Source organism: Cucurbita moschata, unplaced genomic scaffold (assembly GCF_002738365.1).
Source record: "Cucurbita moschata cultivar Rifu unplaced genomic scaffold, Cmos_1.0 Cmo_Scf00007, whole genome shotgun sequence".
In the NCBI taxonomy this organism is placed as follows: domain Eukaryota; kingdom Viridiplantae; phylum Streptophyta; class Magnoliopsida; order Cucurbitales; family Cucurbitaceae; genus Cucurbita; species Cucurbita moschata.
The window spans coordinates 5,281,349-5,297,732 of record NW_019268523.1 but is presented as its reverse complement, the minus strand read 5'-3'; the positions used below and the strand labels follow the sequence as shown (position 1 = coordinate 5,297,732).

The 16,384-nt window shown below is 39.5% G+C and overlaps 2 non-coding genes across 2 annotated transcripts; both read right to left on the bottom strand.

Moving 5' to 3' along the window:
* Positions 1 to 4,914: 4,914 nt before the first annotated feature.
* Positions 4,915 to 4,986, bottom strand: TRNAC-GCA. The gene has a single exon. It is a non-coding gene; the product is annotated as a tRNA-Cys (tRNA).
* A 4,054-nt stretch (positions 4,987 to 9,040) lies between these two features.
* Positions 9,041 to 9,112, bottom strand: TRNAY-GUA. Its single transcript has one exon. It is a non-coding gene; the product is annotated as a tRNA-Tyr (tRNA).
* Positions 9,113 to 16,384: the final 7,272 nt, after the last annotated feature.

Sequence of the window (16,384 nt, the reverse complement as noted above, 5' to 3'; positions counted from 1 at the left end):
ACAAAAAGAACCAAAAAAAAAAAAAAAAAAATCCTATAAGAATTCATGTTAATCAAACCTTGGAAGATATAGAAATTGAAGTTAAAAATAGAATGGGAAAGGAACCAGAGAGTATGGAAACTGAGAAAGAAAAAGGAGGAAATTGGGAAAATATAAATGGATGGGTCAAAAGGGAAATTCGATAAAGAAGACGCCAAAAGGAGATCGATAGAGAGTAGGTTTAAAGAAAAGAGAACCATCAACAATCATACGTTGAAAAATAACCGTGGGTTATGAACTATAACTATAGAGATACAAGATATAGATTTCAGAATTAGAGCCATTACTTTTATTATGAGAAAAGGGTGATAGAGAGGGTTCAATAGTGACTATGAAGAAGGAAGGGCGGATGTGGTGGCAGTTAGAGCAAGAGAGGAAGAAGAGGCAAAAATTGAGAATGGGGAGGGTGTACTTTAGACAAAGAAAGAGAGAGAGAGGCGTGGAGACAGAATGAGGTTTGTGTCTTGTGGACTCGTTTGCTATCGAGCAAATGAGCAATGGTAAGTATATCTCGAAGATATTTTAACTGATTCATAAAGAGACCATCAAGAGTGGGTGAAGAGCCACGATGGTAGATCCGATTATGTTCATAGCACCACCATTGCCAAGAATGGAAGCCGGCGGTGGAGTAGTAGGTGGAGCCAGTGGAGAAGTTGCCGGCACCATAGCAGGTGGTGAAGTTCCAATGGACGAAGAGAGAGAGCCACGCCCCTCGAAGAAAGGGACGAAGACGGTGTTGAAGGCGAAAGATTCGCCACAATGGGTGAAGGAGTTGATTTTCGCAATGAGGCTGGCGACGATTTGGTTGGCAAAGAGACCAGTGTAGAGCCCAGATTCCGAAGGTAAATCTCTGTAGAAGGTCGACAGACTTGTCTAGATTCCGTATATTTTCGATGAGAACATTGATGAGGATCCTGAAGTTAGGGTTTTTTTGAATGATGAAGGGCCGGAAGAAATGAAGGAGGCTAGGTTGGCTAAGGGAAAACCAATTGTGTTGGAGAAGGCGAGGTTTTATGTAGAGAGTATGGTGAAGGGTCGCTTGAGAAGGATGATTTGGAGACTAAAAGGGTGGAGCCGAAGAGTAATCAATCGCTCTGCTTGCGGCAGCCATGGAGACTTCCCCTGCGGCGTCAAAGCCGGCATGGTGGTGGAGAACAAGATGAGTAAAGGATTCAAAAGCCATTGAAAATAATGGAGAGAGGTTGCTAAGTCGAAAAGGCTCTAATACCATGCGAATATTTACTTAAAAAAAACCTAGCCGTATGGTGAAAGTTCTCTATTTATAATCATTTATAAATCAAATAAATTAAAAAAGATATGAAAAAACAATAAATGAATACAAGATATTGGCATAAAATAAAAGAACAAAATGACAGCTACAGTAAGCGGTAGTAGAAGGAAAATATCTAGATATTTACCTATAATAAAGAGTTAAATATGATATATATATAGTAAACTTAACATGATCACAAAATCGGTTTGTCCTGTCCAAGTTCTTATTGGTACTGTAGTTCTCTTTTACAACCGTTGAGGCATGTAAGGCTACTAAATTGAAAATTTTCATTCGTCTTCTATCTTACTCACTCTCTTCTGAAGAGCAGATAAAAAACTTTAGGACCCCCATGCGGGGTTTTCCACGTTTTTGATTAGCTATGTTTCAAATTTGGCTATCTCGTACTCGCCTTTCAAGTTCATTCCAATTTTTTCTTGGAAGGCATAGAGTACCATCTTTTGTGGGCACTCGGTTTCTTGGTGGGCTCCCTTGCATATGAAGCAAGGCGAGAGGCATTGATTTTGACTATGACTGGTTTGGGTGTAAGGTCTTGGTCCTGGAGTTCTACCTCTATGTTGGGATGACTCACATTCCCTTCCTCCACCTTCAAGTTTGTCACTTCCCCCATGTTTAGGGGAGTTGGGGTCGATAATTTTAATTTCCCCACTTACGGATGCCTAGTTTTGGCTTATCTCTTGCGGTTGATTAATATTAAAATCAAACAATTTATCATTAAAATCAAACAATTTATCAGCTGTAGCATAGGTCGTGGAAAGGTCTTGAACTCTTTATTCGTAGAGCTCGATTTCACCCTCACCTTTAGCCCCTCAAAAAAATTGTAGACCTTATCTTTCTCCAACATAAGCTAAAAAACTGCTAAAGTAATCTTGGATATTGCCAGTATGCCTCAACTCTCTTAACTTTATTCTTGTGATTATCTCGATATTTTATAGGAAGAACTGAGAGTAAAGTTCTTGTTTTAAGCTCTCTCAAGTATCCACAGTACATCAATCATCTTGAATGTCGGTATATTTAGATCTCCACCACAACTTTGCATTGTCAACTAAATTCATTGTTGCCAACATGACCTCTTCTTCCGACAGAGTGTCCGTTATTTGAAAGGACTATTTGAGGTCAAAGATAAAGTTTTCTAGAGTTTTGGATCTTGAACCCCATGGAAGGGTTTAGGCTCCTAAACCTTTATCTTATTGAATTGGACTACGCCTCAAGTGGGGTTTGGTTCCCAACCGCTCTAATAGCGAGATTTAATCTGGCACTCAAATTCATTATTTCATCCTTCACTACCCTCTAATGGTGTTAGTTTGGCACTCAAATCCACCATTTCACATCCTTCACCACTCTCTAATGGTGTTAGTTTGGCACTCAAATCTACCATTTCATCCTTGCCCACTCTCTAATGTTGGGATTTAGTCTGACACTCAAATCCGCCACTAAGCTAAGGACCAATCCATGAGGTTTTTTTTTTTTGTCCTAAGCAAGTTACTCTATGGGGCATGTGTGTCTTTGGCAACTTTCTTTAAAATTGGTCTTTCAAGGATAGTGTCAGACGACAATGATGTGTCGACATTGTGTCCTCACCCATGTGTCAGAGGTTGGATCATATACCCGCGGTCTGATATGGAATCCATGAAAGATATGACATGAACACGAAAGGGTCCAATGCCTCAATAGAACTCGAATGGATGGATGTTCAAGATACCTTGATATTATGAATGACACATGGGCCCATTCTTGTTGGGAATGAATGAACGAGCTATGATAGGCGAGCATTGTCGAGTGGACAGCTACCTCCTGATTTTGTACCAAAAGAAGAAATAATGACTCTACCAGGTTCAAACTGATGACCTCTTGATCTAAAGTCAAAGGTTTTACCACTGAGCTAATGGGTCGAAGGTTGGATCGATAATTAGGGCCCTACCGGGTTCAAACCGATGACTTCTTAATATACCGTTAAATGCTCTACCACTGAGCTAAGGAGGACCCATGATGGATCTTAAGTCCTAAGCGAGCTACTTTATGGGACATACCCTATCTTGGACGACTTTCTTTAAAATGGATCTTTCAATTGGGTGTGTCGACATTTTGTCCTCACCACATGTATCGTAGTATGGATCGTATACCCGCTATATGATACGGTGTCCGTAAAAGACATGACATGGAAATAGAGGGTCCAACGCCTCAATAGAACTTAGCTGGATGGATGTTCGAGATGTCCCTATATTATGAATTACACGTAGGCCCGTACTCAATGAATTACACACCAGATTTTGTATCAAAAAAAGAAAAAACAAGGGTCATACCAAGTTTGAACAGGTGTCCTCTTGATTTGAAATCAAATGCTTTACCATTGAGCTAAGAACCTGTCCATGGGTCTTATGTCCTTAGTGAGCTACTCTAAGGGACATGCGTGTCTTTGGAGAGTTTCTTGGAAATGAGTATTTCAAGGATAGTGTTGGACGACATGTGTGTGTCGACATTGTGCCCTCACCCCATGTGTCATAGGATGGATCATATACCCACAATCTGATATGAAGTCCGTAAAAGATATGGCATGGACAAGAGAGGGTCCAACATAAAAATAGTACTCAGATGGATGGATGTTCGGGATGTCTCCGTGTTATGAATGACATGTGGACCCATTCTCGATGGGAGAGAATAAACGAGCTATGATATCTCGAGATTGAGATGAAATGAAGGCATATGAGATCCTAGATGACAGATGCAGGAAGATCATGACACTAGACATGATATTTTCTGATGGTCGAGTAGACAGATAACTCTGATTTTGTATCAAAAAAAGAAAAAATAAGGGCCTTACCAGATTCAAATTGATGACCTCTAAATCTGCCGTCAAATGCTCTACCACGCTCTACCACAGAGCTAATGACCCATTCATTGTTTTCATTTTCTTAGCGAGCTACTATATTATAGGACATGGGTGTCTTTGGCGACTTTCTTTAAAATGGGCCTTTCATGGATAGCGGATGACATGAGTGTGTCGATATTTCTCCCTCACCACATGTATCGTGCCCGTAAAAGATAGGGCATGGACATAGAGGGTCAATATTAGCTATGATGGGTGATGACATCTCGAGATAGGGATGACATGAAGCATATGGGCCATAATAATTGGGATCCTAGATGACGAGTTTCACGGCACCCCGCACAGTTTAAAATATACGTGATTTTGTATGAAAACGGAAAAATAAGGGCCCTACTAAGTTCAAACCGGTGACCTCTTGATCTGCAATCAAATGCTCTACCACTGAGCTAAAGACCCATTCATGGGCCTTATGTCCTCAGCAAGCTACTCTATGGGATATGCGTGTCTTTGGCGAGTTTCTTGGAAATGAGTATTTCAAAGATAGTGTTGGACAGACAATGTGTGTGTTGACATTGCGCCCTCATCCCATGTGTCGTAGGATGGATCATATACCCACAATCTGATACGAAGTCCTTAAAAGATATGGCATTGGCATGAGAGGGTCTGACATCAAAATAGAACTCAGGTGGATGGATGTTATTTTCTGATGGTTGAATGGACAACTCCCTCGTGATTTTGTGTGAAAACGGAAAAAATAAGGGCCCTACCAGGTTCAAACTGGTGACCTCTTGATCTGCAGTCAAATGCTCTACCACTAAGCTAAGGACCCATCCATGGGCCTTATGTCCTCAGCGAGCTACTCTATGGGATATGCGTGTCTTTGGCGAATTTCTTGGAAATGAGTATTTCAGAGATAGTATTGGATGACAATGTGTGTGTCGACATTGCGCCCTCATCCCATGTGTCGTAGGATGGATCATATACCCGCAATCTGATACGAAGTCCTTAAAAGATATGACATTGACACGAGAGGGTCTGACATCAAAATAGAACTCAGATGGATGGATGTTTGGGATGTCCCCATATTATAAATGACACGTGGGCTCGTTCTCGATGGGAGTGAAGGCATATGGGCCATATTAATTGGGATCCAAGATGACAGATGCATGAAGATCACGACACTAGACATTATATTATCTGATGGTCGAGTAGACAAATACCTTGTGATTTTGTATGAAAAAATAAGGGCCCTACTAGGTTCTAACTAGTGACGTGCAGACAAATGCTCTACCACTGAGCTAAAGACCCATCTATTGTTTTATTTCCTTAGCGAGCTACTCAATGGGACATGGGTGCATCGATATTTCTCCCTCACCACATGTAACGTACGATGGATCGTATACTCGCTATATGATATGGTGCTCGTAAAAGATATGGCATGGACATAGAGGGTCAAAATTAGCTATGATGGGTGATGACATCTCGAGATAGGGATGACATGAAGCATAAGGGCCATATTAATTGGGATCCTAGATGACGAGTTGAGATGCGTGAAGATCACGGCACGCCGCACAGTTTAAAATATACGATCACACCAGACATGATATTTTCTAATGGTTGAATGGACAACTCCCTCGTGATTTTGTGTGAAAACGGAAAAAATAAGGGCCCTACTAGGTTCAAACTGGTGACCTCTTGATCTGCAATCAAATGCTCTATCACTAAGCTAAGGACCCATTCATGGGTCTTATGTCCTCAGTGAGCTACTCTATGGGCTATGCGTGTCTTTGGCGAGTTTCTAGGAAATGAGTATTTCAAAGATAGTGTTGGACGACAATGTGTGTGTCGACATTGCGCCCTCATCCCATGTGTCGTAGGATGGATCATATACCCGCAATCTGATACGAAGTCCTTAAAAGATATGGTATTGACACGAGAGGGTCCAACATCAAAATAGAACTCGGAGTGAATCAATGCTTGAAGATCATGACACCAGACATGATAATCGTAAAAGGTATGGCATTGACACGAGAGGGTCCAACATCAAAATAGAACCCGGAATGAATCAATGCTTGAAGATCATGACACCAGACATGATATTATCTGATGGTCGAGTGGATAAATACCTCGTGATTTTGTATAAAAAAAAATCAAGGCACTACTAGGTTCGAACTAGTGACCTACAATCAAATGCTCTACCACTAAGTTAAAAACCCATCCATTGTTCTTATTTTCTTAGCGAGCTACTCTATAGGACATGGGTGTCTTTGGCGACTTTCTTTAAAATGGGTCTTTCATGGATAGCAAATGACATGGGTGTGTTGATATTTCTCCCTCACCACATGTATCATAGGAGGGATCATATACTCGCTATATGATACGGTGCCCGTAAAAGATATGAAATGGACATAGAGGGTCAAAATTAGCTATGATGGGTGATGACATCTCGAGATTAGGATGACATGAAGGCATATGGGCCATATTAATTGGGATCCTAGATGACGAGTTGAGATGCATGAAGATCACGACGACGACGCCGCACAGTTTAAAATATACGATCACACCAGACATGATATTTTCTGATGATCGAATGGACAACTACCTCGTGATTTTGTATGAAAAAAAGAAAAAATAAAGGTCTTACTAACTTCGAACGGGTGATCTCTTGATCTGTAGTCAAATGTTATACCACTGGGCTAAGGACCCATCCATGGGTCATATGTCCTTCACGATCTACTCTATGGGACATGCGTGCCTTTGACGAGTTTCTTGAAAATGAGTATTTCAAGGATAGTGTTGGACGACAATGTGGGCCCATTCTCGATGGGAATGAATGAACGAGCTATGATGGGAATGGCATCTCGAGATTGAGATGAAATGAGGTTATATGGGCCATATTAATTGGGATTCTAGATGACAAGTTGAGATGCGTGAAGATCACGGCGACGCCCCCAGTTTAAAATATACGATCACACCAGACATGATATTTTCTAATGGTTAAATGGACAAATACCTCATGATTTTGTATCAAAAAAAGAAAAATAAGGGTCCTACTAGGTTCATGGACAAATACCTCATGATTTTGTATAAAAAAAGAAAAAAGAAAAATAAAGGTCCTCTTGCTACATTCAAATGTGCTACCACTAAGTTAAAGCCCCATCCACTGGTTTTATGTTGTTAGCGCGAGATACTCTACGCGATATGGGTATCTTTGGCGAATTTTTTTAAAATGGGTCTTTCATGGATAGGGTCGGATGACATGAATTACACGTGAACCCGTTCTAGGGGGGAATGAGAGATCACCTATGCATGAAGATCCTCTTGATCTGCAGTCAAATGCTCTACCACTTAGCTAAAGACTCATTCATGGATTTTATGTCCTTAGCGAGCTACTCTATGGGACATGGGTGTCTTTGACGACTTTCTTTAAAATAGGTGTTTTATGGATAGCGTTGGATGAAATGGGAGTGTGTCGATATTTTAACACATGTATCGTAGGATGGATCGTATACTTGTTATATGATATGGTGCCCGTAAAAGATATGACATGGACATAAAGGGTCCAAATTAGCTATGATGGGCGATGACATCTCAAAATTGGGATGACATGAAGGCATATGGGCCATATTAATTGGGATCCTAGATGACGAGTTGAGATACATGAAGATCACGACGACGCCACCCAGTTTAAAATGTATGATGACACCATACATGATATTTTCTGATGCTCGAATGGACAACTACCTCGTGATTTTGTATCAACAAAAGAAAAAATAGTCAAATGCTCAACCACTAAGATAAGAACCATCCATGAGTCTTATGTCCACAACAAGCTACTCTATGGGACATGCGTGTCTTTGGCGAGTTTCTTGGAAATGAGTATTGCAAGGATAGTGTTGGACGATATGGGTGTGTCGACATTGTGCCCACACACCATGTATTGTAGGATGGATTGTATACCCGCAATCTAATACGAAGTCAATAAAAGATATGACATGGACACAAGAGGGTCCAATACCAAAATAGAACTCATACAGCATGGGCGTATCGACTTTGCGCCCTCACCCCATGTGTCGGAGGTTGGATCATATACTCGCTATCTGATACGAAGTCCAAAAAAGATATGACATGGACATGATAGGGTCTAGCGCCTCAATAGAACTTAGATGGATGGATATTCGGGATGTCTCCATATTATGAATGACATGTGGGCCCGTTCTCGATGGAAATGAATGAACGAGCTATGATGGGTGATGACAAGAAGGCATACGAGCCATATTAATTAGGATCGTCGTGAAAACTACCTCGTGATTTCGTATAAAAAAAAAAGAAAAAAAGGACCCGGTGATTACCTAAGAAGAATGACGCGCATGAAGAGAAAGGTTGATGACATGTTGAGATTGGGATGATATGAAGACATATGGGCCATATTAATTGGGATGACGAGTGGAATGCATGAAGATCATGTTATTTTCTAATGGTGGAGTGGATAACTACCTCTTCGGCCTACGACGATGCAACACAGTTTAAAATGTAACGATCTTCGTGAAAACTACCTTTGTGATTTTGTATAAAAAATAAAAGGAAAAATATGGGCTACTAGGATCGAACTTGTGACTTCTTAATTTGTAGTCAATTGCTCTACCACTGAGCTAAGGACCTAAAATGAATGCATGTTTGGGATGTCTCCACATTATGAATGACACGTGGGCCCGTTGTGATGACATCTCGAGATTGGGATGACATGAAGGCATATGAGCCATATTAATTGGGATCCTCGATGACGAGATTCATGAAGATCACGACGCACAATTTAAAATGTACGATCGTCGTGGAGTAATGACCTAAGAAGAAGGATGAGACGTGGAATTGTACGATCGGTTAGGGCCCTATCAGGTTCGAATTGGTGACCTCTTGATGTACAGTCAAATGCTCTACCACTGAGCTAAGGACCCAAGATGGATGGATGTTTGGGATGTCTCCATATTATGAATGACACGTGGGCTCATTCTCGATGGAAATGAATGAACGAGCTATGATGCGTGGGCTCGTTCTCGATGGAAATGAATGAACGAGCTATGATGGATGATGACATCTCGAGATTGGGATGACATGAAGGCATATGGCCCAACACAGTTTAAAATGTAAGATGATCTTTGTGAAAACTACCTCTGTGATTTTGTATCAAAAAAAGATAAAAGGGCCCTACCATCTGCAGTCAAAGGCTCTGCCACTGAGCTATGGACCCAAGATGGATGAGTGTTTGGGATGTCTCCATATTATGAATGAGATGTGAGCCCGTTCTCGATAGAAATGAATGAACGAGCTATGATGGGTGATGACATCTCAAGATTGGGATGATATAAAGACATATGGGCCATATTAATTGGGATCCTGGATGACGAGTGGAGATGCATGAAGATCATGACGGCGCAACACAGTTTAAAATGTACGATCTTTGTGACACCATACATGATGATATTTTCTGATGGTCGAGTGGATAACTACTTCGTGATTTTGTATCTAAAAAAGAAACAATAAGGGCCCTACCAGTTCAACTTGGTGATCTCTTAATCTGCAATCAAATGCTCTACCACTGAGCTAAGGACCTAAGACGAATGGATGTTTGGGATATCTCCATATTATGAATGACACGTGGGCCCGTTCTCGATGGAAATGAATGAACGAGCTATGATGGGTGATGACATCTCCAGATTGGGATTATGTGAAGGCTTATGAGATTGGGATTACATGAAGGCTTATGAGCCATATTAATTGGGATTTTGGATGACGAGTTGAGATGCATGAAGATCACAGTTTAAAATGTACTATCTATGTGAAAACTACCTCTGTGATTTTGTATCAAAAAAAGAAAATCTTGATCTGCAATCAAATGATCTACCACTGAGCTAAGGACCCAAGATGGATAAACGTTTGGGATGTCTCCATATTATGAATAACACATGGACCCGTTCTCGATGAAAATGAGTGAACAAGCTATGATGGGTGATGACATCTCGAGAGGATAAAATAAGGGCCCTATGAGGTTCAAACTGGTGACCTCTTAATCTACCATCAAATGTTCTACCACTAAACTAAGAACCCAAGACGAAGGGATGTTTGGAATGTCTCCATATTATGAATGACACGTGGGTCGGTTCTCGATGGAAATGAATGAAGGAGCTATGATGGGTGATGACATCTTAAGATTGGGATTACATGAAGGCATATGAGCCATATTAATTGGGATCCTCGATGACAAGTTGAGATGCATGAAGATGACACAGCACAATTTAAAATGTACGTTGTGACACCAGACATGATATTTTATGATGGTCGAGTGTACACTACCTCATGATTTTGTATCAAAAAAAGAAAAAATAAGGACCCTATCAAGTTCAAACTTGTGGTCAAATAAGGACCCTACCAAGTTCAAACTTGTGGTCTTTTGATTTGCAGTCAAATGCTCTACGAGCTAAAGACCCAAGATAGTTGGATGTTTTGGATGTCTTCATATTATGAATGACACGTGGGCCCGTTCTCGATGGAAATGAATGAACAAGCTATGACCTAAGATGGATGGATATTTGAGATGTCTCCATATTATGAATGACAAGTGGGCCCATTCTCGATGGAAAGGAATGAACAAGCTATGATGGGTGATGCATCTCGAGATTGGGATGACATGAAGGCATATGAGCCATATTAATTGGGATCCTGGATGATGTGAGATGCATGAAGATCACGACCACACAGTTTAAAATGTACGATCTCGTGACACCAGACATGATATTTTTCTGATGGTCGAGTGGGCAACTACCTCATGATTTTGTGTCAAAAAAAGAAAAAATAAGGGCCCTACCAAGTTCAAATTGGTGACCTCTTGATCTGCATTCAAATGCTCTACTATTGAGCTAAGGACTCATCCATGCATTTTATGTTCTGAGCAAGCTACTTTGTGGGATATGCTTGTCTTTGGCGACTTTCTTGGAGATGAGTCTTTCAAGGATAGTGTCAGACGACATGGGTGTGCAACATTGCGCCCTCATCCCATGTGTCGAAGGTTGGATTATATACCCGTTGTCTGATAAGAAGTCCGTAAAATATATGGCATGGACATGAGAGTGTCAAACGCCTCAATAGAACTCAGATGGATGGATGTTCGGGATGTCCCGATATTATTGTTGGGTTTTATGTCCTAAAACTCATAGTTTGTAAACAAAGATATATTCTATTTTCAATAAAGTTATTATTGATGTTTATTCAGTAAAAATTGTTATTGAATAAAGTGAACTTTACGATCATTAATCTAAATCCAATAAACTAAGAACACTCTGGCTATAGTATGATTACTTGAACTATATGTAGAGACATAAGAGTGGATCAAGTTCAAGTATATAGTCAAAATGATCTATAGTATAAGGATAAGGCTGAGTACCTTATTCTGGGGACACTATGGATGCGGCCCACTTTTGTATATGATATAAACAATGTGATCACTAAATTGTGCATGTGGAGACATGTGAGTGAGGGCGTCCTATGCAATGAGTATTGCATAAGATCGGACCATGAAGAAAACCACTCTCACTTTATAAAGTCGTTTACTGTTGAGACTGATTTTCTTTTCATTCGATAACCTAGGTAACTCGGTTTTAATCCTGAGCTAACCATGAACTCCTGTTTATTCGGAATTATCCTTAGATTTGCATGGGTGAGAGTGGCTCTAGTTCGCCGACTCAACAGGCCTCCCATTTCAGGGGTAAGACTGGGTGAATGGCTGGGGATGTGGGGTGCAAGACGGAATTCACTCCTACCCACTTAGGGATAGAAGAAAGGTAGTTCCCTTAAGCACTGACTCCAGGTCTTGAACAAGGGGCCCCACCCTCTCATTGGCCTGAGAGGGATTTGGTTTACTGGTTGGACCACAAACCAATTGTTCATTAGAGGATCAGTGAGACATAAGGAACAAGAAGTAACTTCAGGGGTAAAACGGTAAATTGACCCAGCTCTAGTTACGAACAACCTGTGAAGGATCGACTTACTAATCATGGTTATATCAGATGGACAGAAATATATCTATAGTGAGGGGAGTGCAACTACTAGGCTATAGTGGAGTGTCCTAGTAGTTAACGAATGTTGGTTAACCAGGTTAATGAGTTTAATTGGTTAATCTTGGATCGTTGGAGCCCATGATCTATAGGTCCATTAGGTCCCTCTGCTAGCTCATATCGGACTAAACCATAGAACAATGTGACGAGTGAGTTCGAAGTGTTCGAATTCAAATTAGGGAATATGCGTTACATATATACGATATATTTAACCGCAATTTTGTTTTATTTACGAATTAAACGAAAAGAGAGAATGTGAGATATTTAAATAAGATTTAAATATCTTAATCAATTATGTGTCGGAATTGATTGGGATTGGCATTTGAATTAATATTAAATATTAATTAAATAGTTTAATTAATCATTTAATGTTACTTTAATTTGAAATTCATTATTCAAATTAATTGTTGAATTAAAATGAAGAAAGTCAAAATGTTGACTTTCATCTAATGGAAAAATCCATGTTAGTGGAATTTTGAGGTGTCAAAATTTGGTTTAACCAAACTTGCATGTTTGCCAAATAAACCCCACAAGTTTGAGTGGAATTTTGAGTGTCAAAATTTGGTTAACTCAAACATGCATGCTTGCCACATAATCCCAAACTCTTGAGTGGAATTTTAAGTGTCAAAATTTGGTGATCTCAAGTTTGCATGAACATGCAAACTTGACTCTTTAAATAGAGTGATCATGATACTTGGAGGGGATTCTTCATCTTGATGAAAAACCTTGAGAAAAACTTCTCACAAACACTCTCTTTCACATATACAAAATCCCTCCCAAGTTTAGTCACTCACCGGATTCCACAATCCCGTTCTAAGGCCGGAGGATAGTGGAGAAGACACTAGTGGTGGTTCGAAACCGGTTCGTGAGGCAAAAGGAGTTTGAACTACAAAAGGTTAGTATTTAAACTCATTAAGTTTTAATACTTATGAACATGCTAGTGATTTACAATAATTGATGTTCTAAAAGTGCCTAAGATCCAAATTGCTTCCGCATGTGTTATATTAACACCATCAATTGGTATCAGAGCAAGTTTTAGGCACTTTATTTACATTAATTTGATCATGGTGGGTACCATTTCATGCATGAAATTTGTGGTTGCTAAAGTGGATGGTTTTGGTTTTGGCATTTTTTTTATGCTTCCATTTGATACAATTATTGTAATAAGCCTAAGGTGTATGGGCTTTAATGAATGAAGAAAGGTCTGTAATTTTTATGGAGTCATTAGAGTCCATTTTAGGTTGTAATTGATCGAAAATGGAAGAGATAAGCAAGCTGAACCGAAGAAGATGGAAGAGGCGGTTCGGGTGTCTTTTCTGTCGTTGGGGACCGATTGAACATTTTTAAGGGTTGGTTTGTCCAGTTCGTGATCCTCGGGAGCGGCTCAAGTTATTTTTAATTATTAATGTAATAATTTAGTTAATTGCTTGCTTTAAAATGCCAAAACCAACCCACTTTAGTGTGTTTAATTAATTATGCATTATGAATGTATGTTTTAATTAAATAGAAAATGTATATGCATAAAGTATGTCATATAGATTTAAAATCCCACCATAGGCTAAGCATGTTTCATGCATTCCAAGTATGTTATAAGTGTTATAATGTATAGTATGCATGTCTTAGGGTTGCATGAGTGATAGATATAATTGTTATATTATTGCATGGAATGGATGATTATATAAATTGTTATATAAAGCATGTTATAGGTTATTTTCAACGTCATAAAATCAGGTAGACGTTAAAATCTATAATAAAGATAAGTGCATGCTCACTAAGGGTTAAGAACCGAGCACGATCAATTTTAACAGTTAAAAAGGGTCGATGTCTCATAAAATTGCGGTTACAAGAAAGCTCACCTGGCACGATCTTGTCTAAGGCTGAAGGTACTTAAGTTGACGGTTTACGGAACACCCACTACCTGGAGATCGGACCAGTACTTGAGCTTAGTTAGCCCAGTTTTATGAGCATGCTTAAGTGATGTAAGATTTAGAAAAATCACCTAGACTTAAGTTATATTTAATTAGCCGGAATATACTTAAGTAAAGAGTATACCCAACCATCTAAAATACTTAGTGGGAGGAAAAAGGTGTATAAGATACATCGTTTTCTCTTCACGCTCTCTGTAAAATTCACACAGTGAGATTCATGCTCGGCCTCGTGTCGCCCTGGGAGCGTCCTCCATTCGGAAGGTATTTGCATGAGTCAATAACAAGGTGAATTGAGAAAGTATTTATAGTAAGTGGGAGAAGGAAGTCAACACGTCCTATGGTCTCCACCACTAGGTTGCACCGTGAGATTCCCATGTTCCGCCTGCATGTTGCCCTAGAGCAACTACCCATTCGGAGGGTCGTAACATGGGAGTCGGAACAACGCAAACTCCAGAAATGGATAGGATTTCTTAAGTCCATTCCCAACTTTGGCTTTTTCATTCGATAGCGTTGTTGGGACCGATTTCTGAGGTCTGAAATGGGTGGGTCACACTTGCGAAGAATTACTAAGAGTTAGTATATTCTTGACCAAAATAGCGATAACTAAAACACTATAGGAACAAGAGTTATTCTGGAATTAGTGTTTAAGTCAAGAATGTCTTGGTTTAGTGAATGAGTGATTGACTGCCCCTCGGTAGCAGTTGCTCTAACTCACTAAAGTATCGTTGCAAATTAATAATGATTTGGGTGCATTATTATATTTGCTAAAACTGATTGGATTAAACAGGATTAAGTCAAATCACTAATAGAATTTTCTTTATATCACAGCATGACAAACTCAATAGTACAATTACTCGCTTCTGAGAAATTAAACGGCGACAACTACACAACTTGGAAATCAAACCTAAACACAATACTGGTCATTGATGATTTAAAGTTTGTTTTAACTGAGGAGTGTCCTCCAAACCCAAACTCAAATGCAAACCGAACAGCTCGGGATGCATATGACAGATGGATAAAGGCAAATGACAAAGCCCGAGTGTACATTCTAGCCAGCATATCTGATGTTTTGGCTAAGAAACACGATGTTATGGGTACTGCTAAAGAGATTATGGAATCTCTAAAAGGGATGTTTGGACAACCGTCCTTCTCCCTTAGACATGAAGCCATAAAATACATTTACAACTGCCGTATGAAAGAAGGGACCTCAGTTAGAGAACATGTCCTGGACATGATGGTCCATTTCAATGTGGCAGAAGAAAATGAAGCTGTCATTGATGAGAAGAGTCAAGTCAGTTTTATCATGATGTCTCTTCCGAAGAGCTTCTTCCAGTTCCGCACCAATGTGGTTATGAACAAAATAGAATATAACTTGACTGCTCTTCTCAATGAGCTACAGACTTATCAGTCCCTCTTAACAAACAAGGGACAAACAGGAGAAGCAAATGTTGCCATCTCCAAGAAATTACTACGAGGATCGTCCTCCCAAAATAAGTCTGGACCTTCAACTTCTAAAAGTGTTTTGATGAAGAAGAAGGGAAAAGGGAAAAATAAGATTCCTACTAACCGCAAGAACAAGGTTCAAAAAGCAGATAAAGGAAAATGTTTCCATTGCAACGAAAACGGACACTGGAAGAGAAATTGCCCAAAATACCTTGCAGAGAAGAAAGCCGAAAAGACACAACAAGGTAAATATGATTTACTCGTTGTAGAAATGTGTTTAGTAGAGTATGACAACTCAACTTGGATACTAGATTCAGGGGCGACTAATCATATTTGTTCTTTTTACCAGGAAACTAGCTCCTAGAGAATGCTTGCGGACGGCGAGATAACACTCAGGGTTGGAACAGGAGAGGTTGTCTCAGCAAGATCAGTGGGAAATTTAAAGTTGTTTTTTGGAGATAGATTCATTATATTAGATAATGTACTTTTTGTTCCAGGAATGAAAAGAAATCTAATATTCATCTCTTGTTTATTAGAACAGTTGTATAAAGTATCTTTTGAAATTAATGAAGTGTTCATTTGCAAAAGAGGTATTCATATTTGTTCTGCAAAACTAGAAAACAACTTATATATGTTAAAACCGAGCAAAACAAAAGCTATTTTAAATACTGAGATGCTTAAAACAGCTGAAACTCAAAATAAACGACAAAAGATTTCTCCTAATATCTTTCTTTGGCATTTAAGACTA